The sequence below is a fragment of the Sus scrofa genome, chromosome 3 (genome assembly GCF_054392235.1).
Source record: "Sus scrofa isolate SSC_HxYL_T2T_F1_AM1 chromosome 3, Sscrofa_HxYL_maternal_Yorkshire_Landrace_v2.0, whole genome shotgun sequence".
Lineage (NCBI taxonomy): Eukaryota > Metazoa > Chordata > Mammalia > Artiodactyla > Suidae > Sus > Sus scrofa.
In genome coordinates, this window is record NC_139385.1 from 30,633,675 (window position 1) to 30,656,588 (window position 22,914).

A 22,914-nucleotide genomic window follows, 5' to 3' on the forward strand; every position below is an offset into this window, starting at 1 on the left:
GACTGACTGAGAACGTGTACTGACGTGTGGAGGGCTTAGGATAGTACCTGACAAGTGACCAAAACAAACACCTACAGTCATCCTGACACCGTAATAATCTGATGGCTTAAAGTCAATTTTGCTGCTCTGGGGATTACCTTTCCACATCAGAAACATATTTAACCATGCCTAAAAGGCCAATAATACCTGTTTTGTTTTGCTTTTGGGGGGGGGGGGCGGGGCTGCACTTGCAGCATATGGAAGTTCCCGTTCCCAGGCTAGGGGTCACATCAGAGCTACAGCTGCCAGCCAAAGCCACAGCCACAGCCACAGCCATGCAAGATCCAAGCCGCTTCTGCAACCCACACCACGGCTCACGGCAGCGCCAGATCCTCAATCCACTGAGAGAGGTCAGGGATCAAACCTGTATCCCCATGGATCCTAGTTGGGTTTGCTAACCGCTGAGCCACAAAGGAAACTCCCAACAATACCTGTTTTCACTGAAGTATAACTGACACACAATATTATATTAGTTTCAGGTATATAAAGTTTCAACGTCCATATATATTACAAAAATGGCCATCACAATATGTCTAGATACCATCTGTTACCATACAAAGCTAATTCAGCATTACTGACTCTCTTCCCCATGGTTAACCTTCTATCTCGGTAGTGATATCTTTTGAATAACCTGAGTCCCACCTTTCCTCCAAGCGTGGCTAAACATAGGCTTTTCACGTGCCCCTGTACCAGTTTTAAATGATGGTACACTGGGCCCTTGGACAACTCTTCTTTATGGGCCTATTCTGTGGCAGACACTATGCTGGGTTCTGTACATTATTTTATTTTGTTTGATGGGCAATGGCTCCAGGGAGTGTGTCAGGCTCCAGGGACTGTGGCAGACAGAGCTGGAACTGCAAAGCCTGGATTTAGATGCCACAATTATGAACAGAACTGGTAAATTATTTCAGCTCTGAACCTTAGTTTCACCTCTAAAATCCAGAGGCTAAGAGGATATGGAAAGTGAGAAGCCAGCAGGTGCAGTTTGTGATAGGTCTTATCCATGAAAGGAAGGAAAAGAAGTTCCATTGTGGTTCAGCAGGTTAAGAACCCAACCTAGTCTCCATGAAAGGAAGGGGAAAAAAAAAAAAAAAAAGAGTTCCCATCGTGGCGCAGTGGAAACAAAACAGGCTAGGAACCATGAGGATGAGGGTTCGACCCCTGGTCTTGCTCAGTGGGTTAAAGATCTGGTGTTGCTGTGAGCTGTGGTGTAGATTGCAGATGAGGCTTGGATTCAGCACTGATGTAGCTGTGGTGTAAGCCAGCAGCTGTAGCTCCAATTTGACCCCTAGCCTGGGAATAGAAACTTCCATTTGCCCCATATGCTGTGGGTGTGGCCCTAAAATGCAAACAAAAAAAAAAAAAAGAAAGAAAGAAAGAAAGAAAGGAAGGAATCAGCACTTTTAAGTGTTAAGTGCACTGAGAATGCACCTTGCACTATGCAGAGTTTGAAGCAAGGATGTTTATGTGATCAGAAATGTTTTAAAGTGAACTAACTCTTTGCTACTCTCCAGAGAGCATTCCATAGGAAGGCTGTGTAAAGTTCTCAGCACTGAAAATACTCCCAAATCTTGTGGCCCCAGCCCAGACTTCCCCTCTAAGCCACCATCCCCTTGACATATTCTCTTGCTGTCAAAAAGGCATATTTGACTGAATATGAGCAAAGAAGATTTTGAATATCCACCCAGCCCCCACCTCAGGAAACAGTATCACTTCCTACTCCCTGGTTCAAATTAAAAATCGAAGGGCCCTCCTTGCTCCCCCCCTTTCCTTCCTGGCCACATACAATCCATCACCAAGTGCTGCTGGCTCTCCAAATGCAGGTCTGCATCACCCTGGACTATCCTCTGCTCTGGACCTCCGCAGATCTATTAACTGGCCCTTTGACTCCCAATCCATTGGCCACAAATGATCTTTAAAACTCTAATTATGACCCTCTTAACGCAAAGAGAAGATTTAAAAAAATCTAATTATGTCCCTCTCTTCACATAAGGTGTAACTATAAAGGGAAGATTCCTCATCTTCCCTTTTTTTCTTTGCTGTAAATTTCTTACCCAACAAGAACCGGCATGATGGACTCCTGTCTTTCCTCCACTTATCCTTTGCTCACCAAGCCCTGCCACACTGCTATCACTTATTTCTCTCTCTCTCTCTTTTTTTTTTTTTTTTGCTTTAGGGCTGCATACGGAGGTTCCCAGGCTAGGCGTAAAATTGGAGCTGTAGCTGTGGCCTACACCGCAACCACAGCCATATCAGGTCCAAGCCGCATCTGTGAACCACACTACCGCTCACGGCAATGCCGGATCCTCGGCCCACTGAGTAAGGCCAGGGATCGAACCTGAGTCCTGATGGATGCTAGTCAGATTTGTTTCTGCTGAGCCATGGCAGGAACTCCTCATTTCTTTTTCTTAAACACATGAAGCTCCTTCCAGGCCTTGGGGAGGCTGTGTCCTTTTCCAGGAACACCTGCCCCCAGCTCTTGGCATGGTGGCAACTTCTGACTCTGTGAAGATGCTGTGGCTGACACGGCCTGCCCCTTCTACGCCCCTCCGTACACTTATCATAACCTACATTTTACTTGTTGTAGTAGGTGGATGCTAAGGCAGAAATTGATGACCCCACTTGTGGTACAAATCCCCCTGTCTTGAATGTGAGTAGGACCTGACTGCTTCTAACCTGCAGAACGTAGTGAAAGTGAGAGTATGCATGTGATTATGCATATGTGACTATGTGTTACATGAATGTAATGTCCAGCTTGCTAGGAGACCCCCTTCTCTGGTGGTTTTGAAGAAGCAGCCTGCCAGGCTGTGAGATGTCCTATGAGAGGGGCTAAGGGCCTCAGTCCCAAAGCCAGCAAGGAAACAGATGCTGCCGATGACCACGTGAGCTTGGATGTGGATCCTTCCCCAGGCGAGCCTCAAATGAGAACCTAGCCCTGGCAGCACTGTCACTGCCGGCTTGCAGAGGACTCAGCTAAGCCAAGCCTGTACTCCTAATACACTGAAAATTTACAGTAACAAAACATGTTCTGTGTCAACTGTTATACAACAACAGATAACGGATGTACAATAACAGATGGCAGGTTAAGTGACTCCTGCATTAGAAAGTAACTTTAAGCCAGGGGACTTTTCATTCTTCACTGCTGAAGCCTCAGAACACAGCAGGGCAGTAGTTAGCTTTAACAGTTAATAGCAGACACCTGCATGTAAGAGAGAAACATTGAATAAACAGTAACGGTTGGAGCTCCCATCGTGGCTCAGTGGTGAACGAATGCGACTAGGAACCATGAGGTTGTAGGTTCGATCCCTGGCCTTGCTCAGTGGGTTAAGCATCCGCCGTTGCCGTGAGCTGTGGCATTAGGTTGCAGACACGGCTCGGATCCCGCGTTGCTGTGGCTCTGGTGTAGGCCAGTAGCTACAGCTCCAATTCAACCCCTAGCCTGAGAACCTCCATATGCCATGGGAGCAGCCCAAGAAATGGCAAAGAGACAAAAAAAAGAACAAAAAAACACAGTAACTGTAAATGTTAATACTCCCATGTACCGGCAGGAAGAGGCAGTGCTTGTTCTCTAATAGAGTTGAAGGCACCTTCAGTGACAGGTGTGGGTGACTGTCGTGGGATACAGAAAAGTTCAAGTGCCAAATGAAGGCCTTTATTGAGTAGCAAGAACTTGCTTTTGTGGGCTCAGCATGTATTTACTTTTCTTGTGATATTCCTTTGGAATCCTCCTCCTATCTCTATGTACTCCAGCACCCCCCCATGCTGAATCAGTGGGGCGGCGGGTGGGGGGGTGCTGACCCACCCCCTCCTCTGGCGCCTGAATGCACACAGGTCCCGGCCCTGACCTGTTAGCATATTCATTCCCCACCCCCACCCCCCGCCCCCCGGCCACTGTGACTGGTTCGGGGTTACTCACATGACCCACGTCTGTCCAGTCAGAGCCAAACCCAGAAAACCTGAATGTACTATTGAAAAGAACAGCTTCTTTTCCTATTATAGAGTGTTGACTACAAGGCTGATATAAAATTAGAGCTGCTGGGACCACCACATGGGGGAGGCCTGCCTAAAGACCAGCTCACACTGAGAAAAGCAGTGCTGAGAGAGGAAGGGAGAGGAGATGCTAAAGACACTTGAGCCCCTGGGTGCTGCAGGGCTTAAGACCTACCTCTTGGCTTTTTCGTTCAGTAAAACAAATCCCTCCCCATGTGTAAAGTTCTCAACGCTGAAAATACTCCCCATTTTGAGTTGAGTGTTTGTGTCTAGTAACTAAAAAAAAACCTCATGACCCAGGATCTGCCATGAAATTGACATGTGAAGGAATAAATGGGTCTGATATCTAGAGAAGGGGTATTCTGAAATAAACAGTAAATTTAAAAAATCATCTAAATAAATATTTATTTAATAAACTGCTACAGAAAATAAACCACTAAGGTAGAAACCCCATATAAAATTAGTTGTTTATAGCATGTTCACAGGACTTTTTGAAGACAGGGCTTAACAAGACAAGTTCCTTAAAACCAAAGTATCAAGTGCAAATATTTTAAAGAGTAACAGCACTTAATAATACTCAACAGTGGAAACCATATCTTTAGCACTTAGAAAAAAAATGCTCTTGGCCAAAAGCGTAGACTCTTACTTTTTAACTTTGACTGAGAGGCCATTATTCCCAGATATTATTTGGCTTTGATAAAAAGCTGGTAAGGCAAAAGAGTTTGTTCTGTTTGGGATTTTTTTTCCCCCACCTTTTGTTTCAAATGAGTGAAGAAGTAAGCAGCTCTCATTTTTTAAAAAAAGAAGAAAGAAAAAGGAAAAACACTTTGCGGCTGCCCTAAATTGGGCCCTCGGCTACAAGATTTGAGCCTTTGGGGTCAAGTCACTGGCCTCTAGAGGCTCAGGACTCTGCCAAGGTCAGGTCTGCATCTTTGGGGAGAAGGAAGTGAGACCTGGGAGGAGCCGCTGAGCCACTGAAGTTCTCTGTTGATTCTCCATGTGAGAGTCTGTTAGCTGATGGAACTGAGACCAAAGCAACAAGACTCCCCAAATTGCCCACTACAGGACCCTACAAGTGAAAAAGCAAGAGGATACCTCCAGGAAGTGCTTGACTACTGGGCCCCTTCTGAGTCATGACCCCAAGGAGCAAGGATGACCCGACAGCGTTCCAGAGTTGCTTGGAAAATCAGTTTGGTTCCATTCAGCTGGTCATTCCTGGTGGAGGCCATCTAAATCTGCAGACCTCCTGGGCAGCTGACAGTCGCCACTGCAGTTGTGTTGTGTCAACAGTCTGTTTTGGTAATAAGAGGACATGGTTAGCGCTAAGGCCTCTTGAAAGAACAATGTTGAGAGTGTACATGGCTGGATATATAACATTCTTTGTTGGCTTAATTTTGGCTGCTTCTGGCAGCCACAGCAAATTTGGGTCTACCCTAATTTTACAGAAACTGAGGGCACAGAGGCTGAAATGACTGAGTTAGGGGTGGGGTTCGTGATCCATTTCCCTGCTCTAATTTGGATGCTGTGTTTTCCCAAATTATTGTCTGTGTCTTCAGGACAATCCATTAAGAAAGGGAGAGCGAAAAGCAGTCTGATTTTACCAATGAAAGCAAACTGAGAACAGAGACACTGAACAGCTTATTCAAGATCACACAGCTAAAAAAATGACCTAGCTGGGATTCAGACCCATACCTTCAAATTCTAATTAGCTGGCTGGCTGTTTCTTTACATCTTTAACAGAAGGAAGATGGAGGCAGAGGAGAAGAGAAATTTCATCCCAGTGATGGTAGGTTTCAGAGGGAAGTGAGACTATTGATATTAACTTAACTAGACCTATGGCTTCTCTCTGAATTTCAAGTAGCCTTGCTAACACTGATACCCCATGAGGGAAAGAAATTATGACTCAACAGAGCTGGGTAGACCAACACCTATTCCTAAAGTCCTTCCCCTGGTGGGTTTATGCTAGAGAGGCTGAGGAAACTCAACACTCCATTTCCCAGCCTCCCTTCCAAGTCCGAGTGGCCAGGTGCCAACATTCCCAGCCACGGAAGTCAGCTGAGGTAAGAAAGGGAGAGGTCCTGTGAAAGATTTCCTTTACTTGATAAAAAAGATCGGACTCTGGAGTTCCCATCGTGGCGCAGTGGTTAACAAATCCGACTAGGAATCATTAGGTTGCGGGTTCGGTCCCAGCCCTTGCTCAGTGGGTTAACAATCCGGTGTTGCCGTGAGCTGTGGTGTAGGTTGCAGGCACGACTCGGATCCCACGTTGCTGTGGCTCTGGCAGAGGCTGGCGGCTACAGCTCCAATTCGACCTCTAGCCTGGGAAACTCCATATGCCACGGGAGCAGCCCAAGAAATAGCAAAAAAGACAAAAAAAAAAAAAAAAAAAAAAAAAAAAAAGATCGGACTCACTTGGTGAGGAAGACTCATTTTTTTTTCACCCTTCATCCTGCCTTGAATGTAGCTGATGTAGTCAAAGCCACAGCAGCTTTCTTGCAGCCATGAGGTGACAAACCAATGCGCTAAAGGATGGTGACAGAGAAAGGCAGAAAGTGCCTGGTATGTTGATGACACCAGAGTGGCTGTACCAGCACTGGGCTATCCCCAGCTTTCTGCTACACGATAAAAATAAATCCCTCTTTGTTTAAGCTCATTATCTATTTAGGTTTTTCTTCACTTGCCACCAAAGCATTCCTACCTGATAATTAGAGAACAAAAATGCAGGAGGAAACCTTATCTCTTCTTAGGTAGAGATGTGAGGAGGCGAAGTGCCTCCGAACTTCAGGAGAGAGTGTGAAGTGAGGTAATGATGTGGTGGCCCTATAAGTAGACACAGGCTGTGCTGGCTCCCCAGCTCCCTGAGACTGCAGTCCCGGGGAGGACTGACCCCATAACAAAGCAGCATGGTTTGTTCTTCTCAAAGGCTAGTTTACCCACATAGGAAGCAAATGTATTTCTTTTTTTTCCAGGGCCACACCCGCGGTATATGAAGGTTTCCAGGCTAGGGACTGAATGAATCGGAGCTGTAACTGCTGGCCTACACCACAGTCACAGCAATGCAGGATCCAAGCTGCGTCTGAGACCTACACTGCAGCTCACAGCAATGCCGGATCCTTAACCCACTGAACGAGGCCAGGAATCGAACCCACATCCTCATGGGTACTAGTTGGATTCATTTCCACCGTGCCACAATGGGAACTCCTTGTTTCCTGAGTTTTAAATAATTCACTGGTGCAAGGGTTTTCAAGTGATAACTGTTTTCATAATAGTGTCACATGCTATACACCTTTTCACTCATTCTCTCACAAAAAAACCCAGGAGTTTTTCATAGTATATTTGGAAAATCTACATGACTCAACAAACCAGTATTCTCCAAATGACCAGCCTATGAAGTTACAAAATCATGGGTAAAAGATCTAGTAAAAAGTATTATATAGATCAGTAAATTTTACTATTACAAAGTACAAAAAGTTCACATTTCAGTTAACCTTTAAGAAACTACCACTTATTTATTTATTTATTTTTTAATGGCAGCACCTGCAGCAGATGGAAATACCTGGGCTAGGGGTCGAATTAGAGTTGCAGCTACTGGCCTATGCCACAGCCACGGCAACACCAATCTGAGCTGCATCTGCAATTTAGCCATAGCCTGTGGCACGCTGGATCCTTAATCCACCGAGCAAGGCCAGAGATGGAACCTGCAACCTCACGAACACTATGCCAGGTTCTTAACCTGCTGAGCCACAACGGGAACTCGTGTGTGTATGTGTGTGTGTGTGTTTGTGTGTGTGTGATTTTTGGTGTACTATGAAAGAACATTAATAATTATTTGAAAAAGCTTTTCCTCTTTTCCAAACACACACTTGTGAGGCTGAGCCTTCTTCAAATACTTCAGCCAAAGTTACACATCACAATGGAATGAATGCAGATGCACAAAAGAAACAGCTGACTTCTAATAAGGCAGGCATTAAAGATATTTGCACAATGTAAAGCAATGCCACTCACTCATTTCATTGTGTATTGAAAAATAGTTACTTTTCATAAAAACATATTACTTATATCAATAGGAAATGCTATTCTTTTCAGTGAATAAATATTTTTTTAAATTTCGGTTATAACTTCCAATGGAGTAATTATTGATATGGAAACTACAATAAACAAAAACTCTTCGGAAGCCTCAATAATTTTTTTTTTTGGTCATTTCTTGGGCCACTCTCACGGCATATGGAGGTTCCCAGGCTAGGGGTTCAATCGGAGCTGTAGCCACTGGCCTACACCAGAGCCACAGCAATGCAGAATCCGAGCTGCGTCTGTGACCCACACCACAGCTCACGGCAACGACGGATCCTTAACCCACTGAGCAAGGCCAGGGATCGAACCTGCAACCTCATGGGTCCTAGTCGGATTTGTTAACCACTGAGCCACAACGGGAACTCCAGAAGCCTCAATGATTTTTAAGAAGGTAAAATGGGTCCTGAGTGAATAAAAAGCTTGAGATCCCTGCCCTAGTGAAAAATTAGGTGTAAGTGCTTTGGTTGGGAGGACTATGGGAGGATAGGAGATGGAGTACATATCCTGGATACCTTTTTCCATCTGCTGATTGTGAAACAGGTATTTAGATTCTGCTATAGCATTTAGATTCCTGGGCTATAGTTGTAGAGAAGGATTCAGAGGCGGGAGGGATCCTGGATTAGAAACATCGGCTTCAATCAGCCAGTACTGGTGACTCAACATCAAATGATTTTATTTTGTTGAAGTTGCTTCTCACAGCCAGGATTAGTAACAAAAAAAAAAAAAAAAAAAAAAAAAAAACCTAGTCTCTTGAGAAAAAAAAAACTAGTTCTGGTCACTAAGAAACAATGCCCAGGGAGAAAGAAGACTTACATAAATAGAAAGGCTGTCATACTACTGGCCTGAAAGACACATATTATAAAGATGACAGTTTTTCCTAAAAGCAACCTATAAATTGATTACAGCCCAATACAATTCTAATAGAATTCTTTTGAAACTTGGGAAAACAGTTTTAAAATTTAGAAAAATAAAAATATGCAAGAATAACCAGGAAGACCCTAATACAGAATATTAGGGAGGACTCCGCCAGTTATTTAAACTTCAGTATTTATTGCTGATATACTGCTGCAAGAATAGGCAGATGGTGAATATAATAAAATATTGAATAAGAAAAAAAAATCAGCCAATATTTCTCCTTTAAGATGGACAGTGATCAAGACAACTTATAAGAAGCTCCAAGGACTGTAACACCAAGGGTATCAAAGAAGCAATCCTATAAGAGCTACTCCTGAGCAATTTTAAGTTATACCCACTTCATATTTTGTTTTTCAGCATATGAGTAACAAGAGGATAATCATTTGAGGTAAAAAAGTTCAAGAGCTATTTTGTGGAAAAACCAAATTCAGGACAGAGGTTCTTTTAAAGCAAGGGTTGGCAAACCATGGCCCTAGGGCCAAATCCAGGCTGCTGCCTGCTTTTGTAAATAAAGTTTTATTGGAACCCAGCCACACTTGTTTGTTTGCTTAGCATCTATGTTGCTTTCGGGCTAACAGCAGCAGAGCTGAGTGAGGACAAGGAGACCACATCGCCTGCAAAACCTAAAATATTTACCTTTACAGAAAGTGTTTCTGATCCCTGTTTTAGAGTCAGTTTGTATCTTGGTTAAGAGGGATTGGAGTTAACTGACCTTTAATAACTCCCTTATCTGCCACTCTCTTGATTTGGAACTTGGCTTCCTTTTCCTTATCACAGAATGGGCTTAGTACCTGCCTCCCAGGGTGTGCACAGTACATGAGCTGAGGCCTGGAAAGGGCATAAGAAGCCCCTGGCACAAAGCAAGTGCTTGATGGGTATTAGCCACTGTCATCAATTCAGCAAGAGCTTAAATGAAGCATAATGAAGTCACACCCCACTTGGGACTTAGATTCTAAAGTCAACAAGTACAAAAGGACAAAAGTTGAGCATCCAAAAAAAATCACCTCTGATAATCTCTTCATTATAGACAGATATACTAGTATTTCGACACAGCTAGTTTTCTCTCCAGCATTTAAATAGATTACTGTCCCTTCAGTGGAAGCCCCAGATGAAGCAGGAGGAATTTAGGAGCCATGAAGTACATTCAACCATGAGGTTCACACTCAGAGTGGTGAGACACACACTCTGAAGGGCGGAGGGGATCAAGACAGGCTGTGAGAAGAGCAGATTCAGCTCCTGTACCACCTGGGGCACATGCTTGCTGGGTAGGATAACAGTTCATTGTTTTCCTGTTGATCCCCAACCCCTACAAAAAAAAAAAAAAAAAAAAAGGACATCTTTTAAAAGGAATTAAGAATAACTACCTCGTAGAGTTGCCATGACAACAAATGAGTTACCGAGTGTGGTTGATGACAGTAGCAATAGTTTTTGCTGTGGAAATTCCATTGTAAATTCCCATTCGATATCTGATGTGTTGGGGAACTACAGAAAACATATGCCTCTTAGAATTTTGTTTCAAGACACTCGGTAGGGTTAGGGGATTATTTGTGAAAATCCCCCCCCGCCAAATGGTTAGGATTAAATTGTTGCGCTGACATGCATTTACCTGGGAGAAAACCAGTAGTTGACAAGGCTGGAGACCACCACGTAGGACACGGTGATTATCCCTGATATGATGAGTGACACGAAGCCCAAGCCACAGAGGACACAAAGCAGTGAGAGGCCGCCCACAGAGATGACCAGGCCTAGAGGAGAGCGCGTCGAAAAAGTCATTCAACTAAAACAGACCGCAAATGCCAGACCCTGTGCCACTGTGTTTAAAGCAACTGTTAACTGAGATGTTGTAAGTGGGGAGATTTCCCACAAACATCCAGACTTGTGGCATCGCTTAAAAAGAAGGCAATCCCAATACTCCGGTGAGCATCACTGCATGGCAACAACTGCCTGGCCCTCCAGTTTCCTCCAGGCCCCACCCTTCCCACCTGTATTGTTCCTGGACCACTTTGCTCACTTTTATTACCTGTCTTGCCCATAGGTGTTTGAATTTGAAACCCCCTCATCCTCAGCTCAGGAGAGGCCCCCAGTGGAATCCTCTAGAAGCAGTGAGCCAAGGCCGTAAGGGCAGTGATAAACCACGTCCAATGTTTCAAACCGCCTAACAAATATCATCATTTACTCTTACCTACAATCTAAGGGAATAAGGGCTATGCAGGCAAAACAGAGTAAGATCTAAACATAACTTTTGATTACATCCTTTACAAGCCAGCCTGGCAACTACTACGCAGTAACCCCAAGGTCTGAATGGTCATTTTACCCACCATCTAAATTTTTAATGGGAATATTAATAAATTACTATTTAATAAGTGCAGAGAAAATACATTTTTCATAATATATGGTCTATGGGGGGAAAACAGTAAAAAGTATAATGGAAAGAATATGGATTTTTCAGCGCTAACATGCCTGAGTTTGACCCCAGTTAATTCATTTATGGTGTGACTTTGGGCCTCCTGGAGCATTAGTTTCACTCATCCATGAAAAAAATATAATAACTACTTCTAAGTGTTGACGTGACAACGAAATGACTATTGTGGGTGTGACAGACTGTGGTGGTTTCTGTCTGCCCAGCACACTTTCCCTTGCCTCCCTCCTAACAAAATTCCTTTTTCCAATGTAGGACTAACACCACGGAGAATGCTGCATGGCAGACATCCTTCCCTTTGCCTCCTGAGTGGTCAAATAGCCTAATACTCCACAGGGACAGCTTCAGGGATGAACCCTGGAAAGGAAGGAAAGTACAGAATGTAAACAGATGTGCTGCCTTTTCATAAAGATTTACAAAATCCTAGATCAGTCTTTTTCAAAGGATGGCCAACAACCACCTGTCTCAGAATGAGATGGATCAGGGAACCTTGTTAGAAATTCGGACTTCTGAACCATGACTTGAAGAGACACATGTACTCCAACGTTCACTGCAGCACTATTTTCAATAGCCAAAACATGGAAACAACCTAAATGTCCATCGACAGAGGAATGGATAAAGAATATATGGTACATATACACAACGGAATATTACTCAGCCGTTTGTAACGGCATTTGTAGCAACATGGATGGACCTAGAAATTATCATGCTAAGTGAAGTCAGTCAGACAATGAAACACCAACATCAAATGCCATCACTTACATGCAGAATCTAAAACAAGGGTACAATGAACTTCTTTGCAGAACAGATACTGACTCACAGACTTTGAAAAACTTATGGTTTCCAAAGGAGACAGGTTGGGGGGCCGTGGGGGGATGCACTGAGGGTTTGGGATGGAGATGCTATAAAATTTGGTTGTGATGATTGCTGTACACCTATACATGTAATAAAATTCATTAAGTGATAATAAAAAAAATTTCAGATTTCTGGACCCCACTCCATACCTCCTATATAACCACCTCTGGATGATACATGGAAATCTGCGTGTTCAAAAAGCAGTAAGATTCATGCACATTCAGATTGCAGAACCACTGCTCTAAAAGTGGACTATCTAGAAAGCCCTTCCTTGCTCACCCTGAGGCAAAGCTGTCATCCATCTTCAAAGTTCCATCTTCTGTAAAGCCCTGCAGGATGCTACCAAAAATGTAAAGATTCCCTTATTTCCTTCTAAATTTCCTTTTGTTACAATACTCACTCATCTTTTGTCCATCTATCCATTACTATTTACTGAACAAACACTCTGCTGCCCTGTATCTGGCTGACATGCATGCCTGACTTCCTCCTCAAGTATAAATTATCTTGTCCACAATCCTCTGGGTAGGGAAGTGATCCTGGGTGCTCTTAGCTCTAGGAAGCCATAGAATGGGCCGGAAGTGATCACCTGAGCAGATGGCAACCACCTCTTTGTGGACTGTGATTTGATTTGAAAAGGTACACTGAGCCAACCAGATTTGGTTTCTCGTAATTTTAACTTGGCAACTCAGGGAGAAGTTGACAACGGGAAGTGGAACTTGAGGAGGAAAGACGGAGAAGGGGTAACCTCAGTACATAGCAAGGCCCCTGCCTGGCATGCGACAGGTGCTCTCGCTAACTAGCTGTGGACTGAATGTCTTCTCTGCTTAATGACAATGGTTAGCACACATGGAGAAGCTACTCTATGCCATGGATTGTGCTAACTACTTTATGGAACTCTAAGTTTCAATCCTTTTAATCCTTTGAGATAGTAGTATTATAGCTCCATTTTACATATGAAGAATTTCAGGCTCAGAGAGAGTAAATGACTTGTCCAAAATCACACTGGTGAAGGTGGGATTCTAATACAGACTCCCAAATCTGTGTTTTAACGACTCTGATAAGCTGCCTTAGTCGATGTGATTTTTGACAAGAATAGGACCCTGTAACAAAGAGTGGCAGGTGCCTGATAAACACTGTCATCCCTAGTGAGTCATTCTCCAAGGCGGGGAGTAACTGAGTCGGATACCTTCCAGTAATATGACTCCCACAAAAGCAGCCAGGGAGGTAAGTACCACGAGGAGTATGAAGAAGCCAACAGGAACGGCTGACACAGCAACAAACACCAGCAAGGTGAGGGTCAGAAAAGGATGCTTGTCCAGGTACTGACCCACCGGAGACTTCATCAAGGCAACCACCTGCAGGCAAGAAGAGCAGGACTGAATGATACATCTGAACCAGACTGATGGATCTGTCCAGACAACAGGACGTATAAAGTCATGAAGCTTACCAAGGTCGTGCAGCTGGAAGGCCCAGAAGTAAGAAGAAAAATAACAATCCTCCCAAGACACGAGTCAGCCCAGCAACAATTTAAGGCAGCTCTGGACAGGTGGCAAGTTTGAGGGCCCCACCCAACCTCAAGTCTTGTGAAAGGAGGGAGGACCTGGGCCTTGCTCTACTGCTTTGCACACACTCTCAGAAGGCGCCCTGGGCATATGTGAGCTCTGATGGAACACAGGTACAACTGGCCACTCCCTTCACAGCTGAGGCCACGGACGCACAGACAGGTTAAGTCTGAGCTACTTGGCATCACCTGGGAGCTAGAAGTGCAGTATCTTGGCCCCGCCCCAGACGTGGATCCCATGTTGCTGTGGCTTTGGTGCAGGCTGGTGGCTACTGCTATGATTTGACCCCTAGCCTAGGAACTTCCATATGCTGTGGGTGTAGCCCTAAAAATAAACAAAACATAACATAAATATATATATATATAATTAAAATTAATTTCACATGTTTCTTTTATGTTTTTTAATATGGCTATTAGAAATGTAGCTCACACAATATTTCCATTGGGAAGTGGTCACTCAAACTTTCTCTAGAAAAAAAAAAACAAGAAGCAAACTGCCGGCATTTGGGCAGGACTATGATACAATCAACGGGATCATTCTGAAAGATGAACCTGGCAGTCCTGTGCAAGACACAATGAGGAAGATTTGGAGAGGAACCAGCACGAGATAGGGATGGCCAAAACTAGGCTGATGGCAGAGACGGAAGATGGGGAGATGCAGTCTGAAGTCTGCAGTGGAATGAGAAAAGAAAACCCAACACGATGTGGGGACAGTGTGGCATGGGGATCAAGGAAGGGACAAGCAGGAATGGTCTCTTTTTCAGGCCTCAAGAAATCTAATTTTTTCTTTGCCTCTTCTAAGCCTACATCCCCAAAACAGTCATTCAGACATGCAGAGAGACCCATTTAAGATGCAACTAAGCCCAACAATTGTCTTCTCCTGGGCAGGATGGCCCTGCTTGGCCCAGTCTGTCTCAGAAGGAGAGGCCATGATGCAGTTATGCCTCATAATAACAGAACATTCATTAGATACTCAAGCGCCAAGTACTATTTCAAGTGCTCTCAAGGGATGGAAGCGGGATAGCTTATTCCTCAGTAACATTTTCCACTCCCAGCCTGGAAACGAACAGGTTATCTAATCTAGATTTTACAGGCCTAGTGCAATGCTGAAGAAGCCAAGAATGCCAGGCTAGGACAGACGGGCATCAGTATGTGCCAGGCTCTGTGCTAAGGCCTTCTCAAACAACATCTGAGATCATCCTCACAACAAACCTATGAGCTCGGTATTGCTTATTTTAGAGAAGATGAGATGGAGAGTCAATGAGCCTAGGCAACTTGCCCAAGGTCAGAGATGATTTATTTTAAAATACACAAAAGGAGTCATGGGTCAGCAGAAATGAATCTGACTAGCAGCCATGAGGATGCATGTTAGATCCCTGGCCTTGCTCAGTATGTTGGGGACCCAGCATTGCCGTGAGCTGTGGTGTAGGCTGCAGACTCGGCTTGGATCCCACGTTGCTGTGGCTGTGGTGTAGGCCAGCAGCTATAGCTCTGATTCAACCCCTAGCCTGGGAACCTCCAAATGCCATGGGTGCGGTCCTAAAAAGACAAAAAAATAAAATAGAAAGATAAAATGCACACAGGTATGGGAGGTTCCAAAGTAGGGACAACATGGCCAGTATTGAAAGACATGAATGTTCCATCTGGAACTATTTAAGAGACAGGCTAATTCCCTGGTGTTAGAATGCAAAAGATAATTGGTGTCCACTGACCCTTGCCACCAGATGGGTGGACAACAGAGGGGGATTATTTAAAATGACTGGTAATGACAAGTCCAAGGTGCTATGTGACAGTTTCTCCCAGATTACAGTCTTTGTGATTCAGAACTGGAATAGGGGTGGCAAGGAGGTAATTCCAAAACCTCTGCTGCAGAAGGAAAAAAGGCCAGCATGAGAGCAAAACTATTTTGTCCCAGGTAATCCACATAAAGAGATACCACTGAGGGGCATCTGCCCAGCCCATGTTCTATCTCCCTTTCCCCCTCTCTGAAAACTGCCCCCTTCCACAGCAGGGGGGCCCCTGAAGCCATGTTTATACCAGTGAAATGAACAGCACCGGGCCAGGTGCCACCTCCCTGGATCCAGGTGATGTGGTCAAACAGATTCTTCCTCCTAGGAATCGGGCACTCCTAAGACTAGGTCCCTGACAGGGAGGGTTTCAGCTGAGAACACAGGAGGCATGGGGAGTTGAAGGGCCATCAGGTCTGTCCCCGTGAACAGAAGTGTGCAAGAGGAACAGAAGAGTGCAAGCTGCAGAGAGAGGCAATGGAAGCTGGTACCCAAGGAAAAGCTACAATGAGGTGCAACAGGGCTCACGAGAGGGCACTGAGTTACCTCTGACCCCAGTGACCTGCCAGACCCTGGTTCTTAAGCCCTCCTTAGGCTCTGCCCTGCTTTACTTCCTGCCTTTAGCTTCTAAAATAGCCTTACATTTCCCAAAAGTCTGTTTATTTCTTTAAGCTCCTTTGGGCAGGTTTCTGACTCTGTCAGTCTAAAAGTTAAGACCTGACATTCCAGTGGCTTCCTTGAAAAGATGATGGAGTTGTTTCAGAGACGCTCCATCTGGAAGCCATCTACTCTTATTTGGAACTCAAGGGCGTATCAACTATGAGGAAAGGTTATCCATTATTTGGGGGAAAGTGATCATCTAAATATCCTAGAAGCAAGGGGTAACTATGTAAATTACAGTATTTCAATCTGAAGGAAGCTTCTACCACCAAGAAGAGAAATTGTTCAGAAGACTTTCACTTCAATGTAGAAAAACACCAATATACAATATAAAGCAAAATAAAAATACAGAACTAAACTTCTGCCACAATGAAAATCACTATATACAGAGCTCCCATGGTGGTTCAGCAGCAACCCAGCATCCATGAGGATGCGGGTTTGATCCATGGCCTCGCTCAGTGGGTTAAGGATCTGGCATTGCCATGAGCTGCAGTGTAGGTTGCACATATGGCTTGGATCTGGCATTGCTGTGGCTGCGGTGTAGGCTGGCATCTGCAGCTCCAATTTGACCACTATCCTGGCAACTTCCATATGCTGTGGGTGCAACCCTTAAAAAAAAATCAAAATTACATGAAGATTATGTGCTGAAGGGATCTGATAATGATAATACCACCACCACTGGATTTGTAGTGATGAATTTACGGGTAATTTCCTTTCCTTTTTCCACCAATATCACTCCTACTCAGCTAACACAATTAATATTAATTCAATTGATACAATTTAAAAATGTAAAAGAAACTACTCTACCTCGGGGCTAAAGAACTGATGGTCTGTTCCATCATTCTGGGGGTCAGCTGCCCTGGAATATGCCCTGTATTGAGCCCAAATCTATTCCAATGACCATGGCTGAGGATCTAAGGTGAAAAAAATGATGCCAAAAAGCCAGAGTTCATTTGCTTTGAAATGCATACCTTAAAAGGTAGGTGTGAGTATTTAATAAGACACGCCCAGTGTCTAGCACAGTGCTTGGCATATAGTAAGTGTTTCAACAAGGTTAATTAATATATAGTCAATCCCTATTATTTTCAGATTCCGTATTTGCAAATTTTCCCACTCATTAGAATTGATTTGTAACCCTAAAATCAACATTGGAGGTGCTTCCATGGACCTGCACACAGCACTGAAAAACACGAACCACCTGATACCCATATCAACTAGGTAACACTCTGTCTTCTTGCTTCAGCTCTTTATCAACTGTCCTTTTCATGGTTTTTGCAAGCCCTCCTGCACTGTGGTGGGAATGTAAGCTGGTACAACCACTATGGAGAACAGTATGGAGGTGCCTTAGAAAACTATACATAGAACTACCACATGACCCAGCAATCCCACTCTTGGGCATATACCTGGACAAAACTCTCCTTAAAAAAGACACATGCACCTGCATGTTCACTGCAGCACTATTCACAGTAGCCAAGACATGGAAACAACCCAAATGTCCATCCACAGATGATTGGATTAAGAAGATGTGGCAAAAAATACACAATGGAATACTACTCGGCCACAAAAAAGAACAAAATAATGCCATTTGCAGCAACATGGATGGAACGAGAGACTCTCATACTGAGTGAAGTGAGTCAGAAAGACCAAACACCATATGATATCACTTATATCTGGAATCTAATATACAGCACAATTGAACCTTTCCACAGAAAAGAAAATCATGGACATGAAGAACAGACTTGTGGTTGCCAAGAGGGAGGGGGAGGGAGTGAGATGGACTGGGAATTTGGGGTTAATAGATGCAAACTGTTGCCTTTGGAATGGATAAGCAATGGGATTCTGCTGTATAGCACTGGGAACTATGTCTGGTCACTTGTGATGGAGCATGATATTGCAAGAAAAAAAAAGAATGTAAAATAAATAAATAAATAAAAATAAATAAATAAATACATCTTTTTTTAAATGCCACCTTTTTGCATTTTTATGGTTTTTTTTTTTTTTTAACTGGTGATTTTGCCACTTAAAACAGCACCCATGGACTACCTAGTGCTAGTGCTCCTAAGTATAAGACTGTGATGTGCCTTATAGAAAAAAATACACATATTAGATAAGCTCCATTCAGGGAGTGTTATAGTTGCCTGTGTAGTATCGGCTGTTGGCCTGGAGTTCAACAATATATATTGAATAAAGGTACCTTTAAAAAAAAAAGACATGCAAAACAGCTTATGGTTTGACAGGTTGATGAAAATGTTGTCACCAGAAGTGTGCCAAAACCTAATCCTGCATTTCTCGTAGGTACAATGGTTCCACAGGTGATAATTCGGTGTTTGAGATGACTTGATAGAACACAACTAACACATATAAAGAAGATCAACTGATCACATATATGAGGACATTTCTTACTAAACTAACTTTTAGTAACAAGAGTCTCAGCCTGCTGACTGGAAAGCCACTTGTCCAACTTAAAAATAACTTGCTAAATCCACACAGAGTGCCAGAAGCGTTTGGGGATGATTCCAGAAAAGATCACTATGCAGAAGAGTGCTCTAGACTGCCAAGGCGTGGTTCCTCAAATAGATCCTAGTAGAACTGCACTGTCCAATACAAAAAATAGATCACAAACCAGTTCTCTTTGTAACATATACATATGTATTTTATGGGTATACTGCATAGGAGAAAAAAAAGTCTAGAAGGACATGTAACAAATGTTAATAATATTATCTGAGAGCAGTTACTTATTCCCTGAAAAAAAAATGCTTAAAGGCATATAGAAGAAAGCAATAATGATAAACATTTAAGAAAGTATAATATACTACCTCCAGTCCTATTGCCTTTGAATGCCTACCGAACACTTATAAAGTGACTAGTTCAAATGGAAATGTGCTGTCAGTATAAAGTACACACTGGATTTCAGATACTTAGTACAAAAAAGAATGTAAAACATCTCAAAACCTTTTTTTCACTAATATTTTTAATGATTACATGTTGAAAGGATGTATTTTAAATATACTAGGTTCAATGAAATACACTACTAAAATTAATTTTACCTGCTTCCTTTTACTTTTTAAATATGGCTACTAGAAAATTTTATTTATTTGTTTGTCTTTTGTCTTTTTAGGGCTGCAACCATGGCATATGGAGGTTCCCATGCTAGGGATCTAATCGGAGCTGCAGCTGCCACTGGCCTATGCCACAGCCACAGCAACGCTAGATCTGAGCCACATCTGCAACCTACACCACAGCTTAAAGGCAACGCCGGATCCTCAACCCACTGAGCGAGGCTGATTGAACTCACAACCTTATGGTTCCTAGTTGGATGTGTTTCCACTGTGCCAAAAAGGGCATTCCCAGAAAATTTTAAATTACAAATGTGGTGAAGGTCACACTGCTATTGGACAGTGGGTTTCTAGTAGAAAACTGGACTCAACTCTAAGAGTAGAATTTAGCCTCTCATTTTCAAGTGTAACAGGTCAAAATTTAAAAAAAAAAAAAGGTAGTATCTATGGCACAGACTGAGAGTTGCCTCTGTTTCCAGCTAATGAATTGTATTTGCTACAAAGGATGATCATGAGACTAAATTTTGGTCTATGAGATGTAACTGGAAGTTTTGTGCATGTGTGACTTCCAGGAAGTCTCCTTAAATTGGAGGTGGCTTGCGAGTCTTTCTCCTCCTGAAATGTGGATACAATGGCTGATGCTCTAGCGACCATCTTGGACAATGAGTTTGAAGTGCACAACTCAGACATGGCAAAGTGGTTGAGTGAGAAAGCTTTCTGACCTACCTCCAGATATCTTTTACTTGAGAAATAACTTTCTGTGGTGTTTAAGCTAGTGTTACTTTGGGATTTTCCATGATAGGCTCTGATTGGAAACTGACCTTTGAGTTATTCTGGACAGAGTCTATCAGCAAAGACAGCTTCCTCTGCAGCTCCTGCAAGTCTTTGGAAATACTCGGGGGCTCCTCTTTCGCCATCTGGAAACCCACTTCGGTCTCTTTAGGAATTAATTCTACCAGTAAGCTCGTCAGTGCAGGACACAGCCAAATCTCTCATGTCACCTTGTCTCTTGCTGTCACTGGAGGAAATGAAAAGTATCTTAAACCATTAGTGGTCTTCACCCAACTGACCCAACAAGAATGTCTATCTCACACACTGATGGTGGGCATGAAGACAGAGGATGACTTGGCAATTTCAAAGTGTACACACCTTGATCCAACAAGCTATTTTCCAGGAATCTGAAAGAAATAATCAAACAGTTATATCAAAACACGCCAAAAGGATGTGCAGTGCATCTCTATTTATAACACATAATAAATAGCAAAACAATAGAAAGAAGCTGTCTACTAATAAACAGTGAATAAATACACACAGTGGAGATCTGTATAGCCATCAAAATGAGAACGTAGATATTTGGTGAAATAAAAATATATTTATGATGTGAAAAAAATATAAAATACTACATCTTGTTACATATTTTATTTCTATATACCCATAGTAAAATAAAGATCTGGAAGGATATATAACATGTTAACAGTATTATCTCTGAGACTTTATGTTTATCTTTTTTAGCCTCAAAACATGCTGAAAAGAGTATGGAAGAAAGTAAGAAAGCTGAATACACTCCTTCAAGTCTTATTGCCTTGTTTTTTCTGTTTTGTTTTGTTGCCAAAAAGTCCTTCTCAAACAAGTGACAGCCAATTTCTTTATTTACTATCACCACTAAACAGGTTGGCTAACAATTATACTGTGCCATAAATTATTCTCTGTTTACTTGTGTGTAAGTCTCTTCTCCATAACAAGAGAGGAACCTCAGGGGCAGACTGCCACAATTATACCCTGTGACTTGATAACCTGGAATTTCCAGGACTGTTCCAATCTCATGTAATTATTTATTTTTAATAAAAGCTATGTGTTGTTAGATATTAATCTTTTAAATGCTTTTTTATTTTCATACAAACAAATATATTGTTCTTACTTTATTATTTCCCAGAACAACTGTAGGGCTGGACATAGAGATATCTTTTCCATTTCTTCCTTAAAACTGATCTCCTGACCCATACCACAAATGCCTAAAAGATTCTGCCACAGTGAACAAAATTAAGAGATACATTTATTTACCACACTGAACATCCCACATGCTAATCATGTGAGATGGGAAGAGGTAGCACCTAATATCTACAGGGTCTAGAAGCAAATTAAAGTACATTTTAATCACCCTGGGTAGAGATTCTCTGCTATAATCCCTTTTGTGAAAAAGGAATCCCCTGAACAGAGGAGAACTAACCCCTCTCTTCCCATATTGTCTCAGAAGCTGTAGTTGGCACCGACTTGAATTTGCGATGCCCCCAGTACTCAGTTCCTCTAATCTCAAATCTGCAACAGGCAGAAACAAGCCCAGCTCCCTTTAATGGTCTCCCAGGGCCTTGGGAACCCAAGGTCCACTCGGACCGGTTTGGGGAGTCTAATGGGGCAAGAGTGGGTAGAATCCCACAGACACAGCAATTCCCAGATCCCCTAGTCCCTTACTCCTCGGATGGGCCTCCGCAGGCACTGAGAAGTCTCCGGAGGGAAGATTTAACCCCTTAACACTGCGTAGGACACAAGTTCCCCGCCTTCTCCGCGCCTTCCGGGCTGAGCCAGAACACCAGCTAACCCACCCTCGCTTCTACAGCCCGCCGCCCCTCCACGACAAAAGCCCCCAACTCTTCCATCCCTGCCCCTCCCGGGGCAAACGGAAAACCTAAACGTTCCGGCTGGGGGGAGGGGGGGGCTCCGCATCCCGGGCTGGAGGAAGGAAACCTGGGGGCAGCCTCGAGGGGATCCAGGCCTCCCGCTCCTCACGTGGTTCCAATCTCCTCGCCTTCGAAGACGCGAAAGGGGGCAGGCGCCCAGTTTCTTAGGATCCAAAGGGAGGGGGGAAGGGGGATGATGAAGGTAGAGAAGGGGGTCTGCACCCGAAAGGGCACCGAGGCAGGGAAATGGGAGCTCAGGAGGGAGTCGAGTACCTAGTCATTAATTTGGGGAGAATAATCCACCTTTGGAACTTGGAGTTCCTACCAGCACTGACGGGAAAGGTGGGTCCACGTTAGAGAAGAACCTGATAAGGAGGAGGGCATCTGTGTTCATTAATTCTAAAGAGGGGGTTTGGAGACTTCCCAACCAGGTTTCCCAAGAAAGGGCAGGGTCTCCGGGCTGGGATAGGGAAGACAAACCTTTCACAAAACGTAGCAGGTGTGGATAAAGCGTGTGTGTGCGTGCGTGTGTGTGTGCGTGTCTGTCCCCCGAGGGCTCGGAGGGATGGGACAATAACCAAACCGCAGACTGAAGGGTTTAAGTCCTGGGACGCCAGCTACCTTCTCAACCCACCGCCCCCGCGCTCTGCCGTTCGTCCCGCCCCGCGAAGTCTAGCCAGTCAGGGCCCTCAGTTTCCCCGCGCCCCAGCAGCCAGCTCTCACCTGCTCCTGTCAGCCGCGCCTCTTATACTCTGCAGGCGGAGCAGTGTGTGCCCGGAGCGGGAAGAGGAAGCAAAACGCAGGAAAGAGGAGCGGGAAGAGGAAGCGAGAGGCGGGGCGAGGAGCTGGAGCTCGCGCCCTCCCACCCCCTCCGCGGCCCGGCCTC

General features: G+C 43.9%; 1 long non-coding RNA gene across 12 annotated transcripts in view; it reads right to left on the bottom strand.

The window, feature by feature from the left end:
* Window positions 1-22,817, bottom strand: part of LDAF1 (lipid droplet assembly factor 1) — a 37,101-nt gene extending 14,284 nt beyond the window's left edge. For 2 of the 12 annotated variants that reach the window (XR_002342385.2, XR_002342386.2), the window contains exons 1-6: window positions 22,752-22,817; window positions 20,503-20,531; window positions 20,175-20,371; window positions 13,476-13,644; window positions 10,622-10,760; window positions 5,125-5,320 (exon numbers count right to left, since the gene is read on the bottom strand). This is a non-coding gene — a long non-coding RNA (lipid droplet assembly factor 1). Of the gene's footprint in view, window positions 1-489; window positions 3,239-4,417; window positions 5,321-10,621; window positions 10,761-13,475; window positions 13,645-17,104; window positions 17,212-20,174; window positions 20,372-20,502; window positions 20,532-21,822; window positions 22,097-22,751 lie in introns of those variants that run through there. The other 10 variants (XR_014840693.1, XR_014840694.1, XR_014840688.1 and 7 more) reach the window with 9 other exon arrangements.
* Window positions 22,818-22,914: the final 97 nt, after the last annotated feature.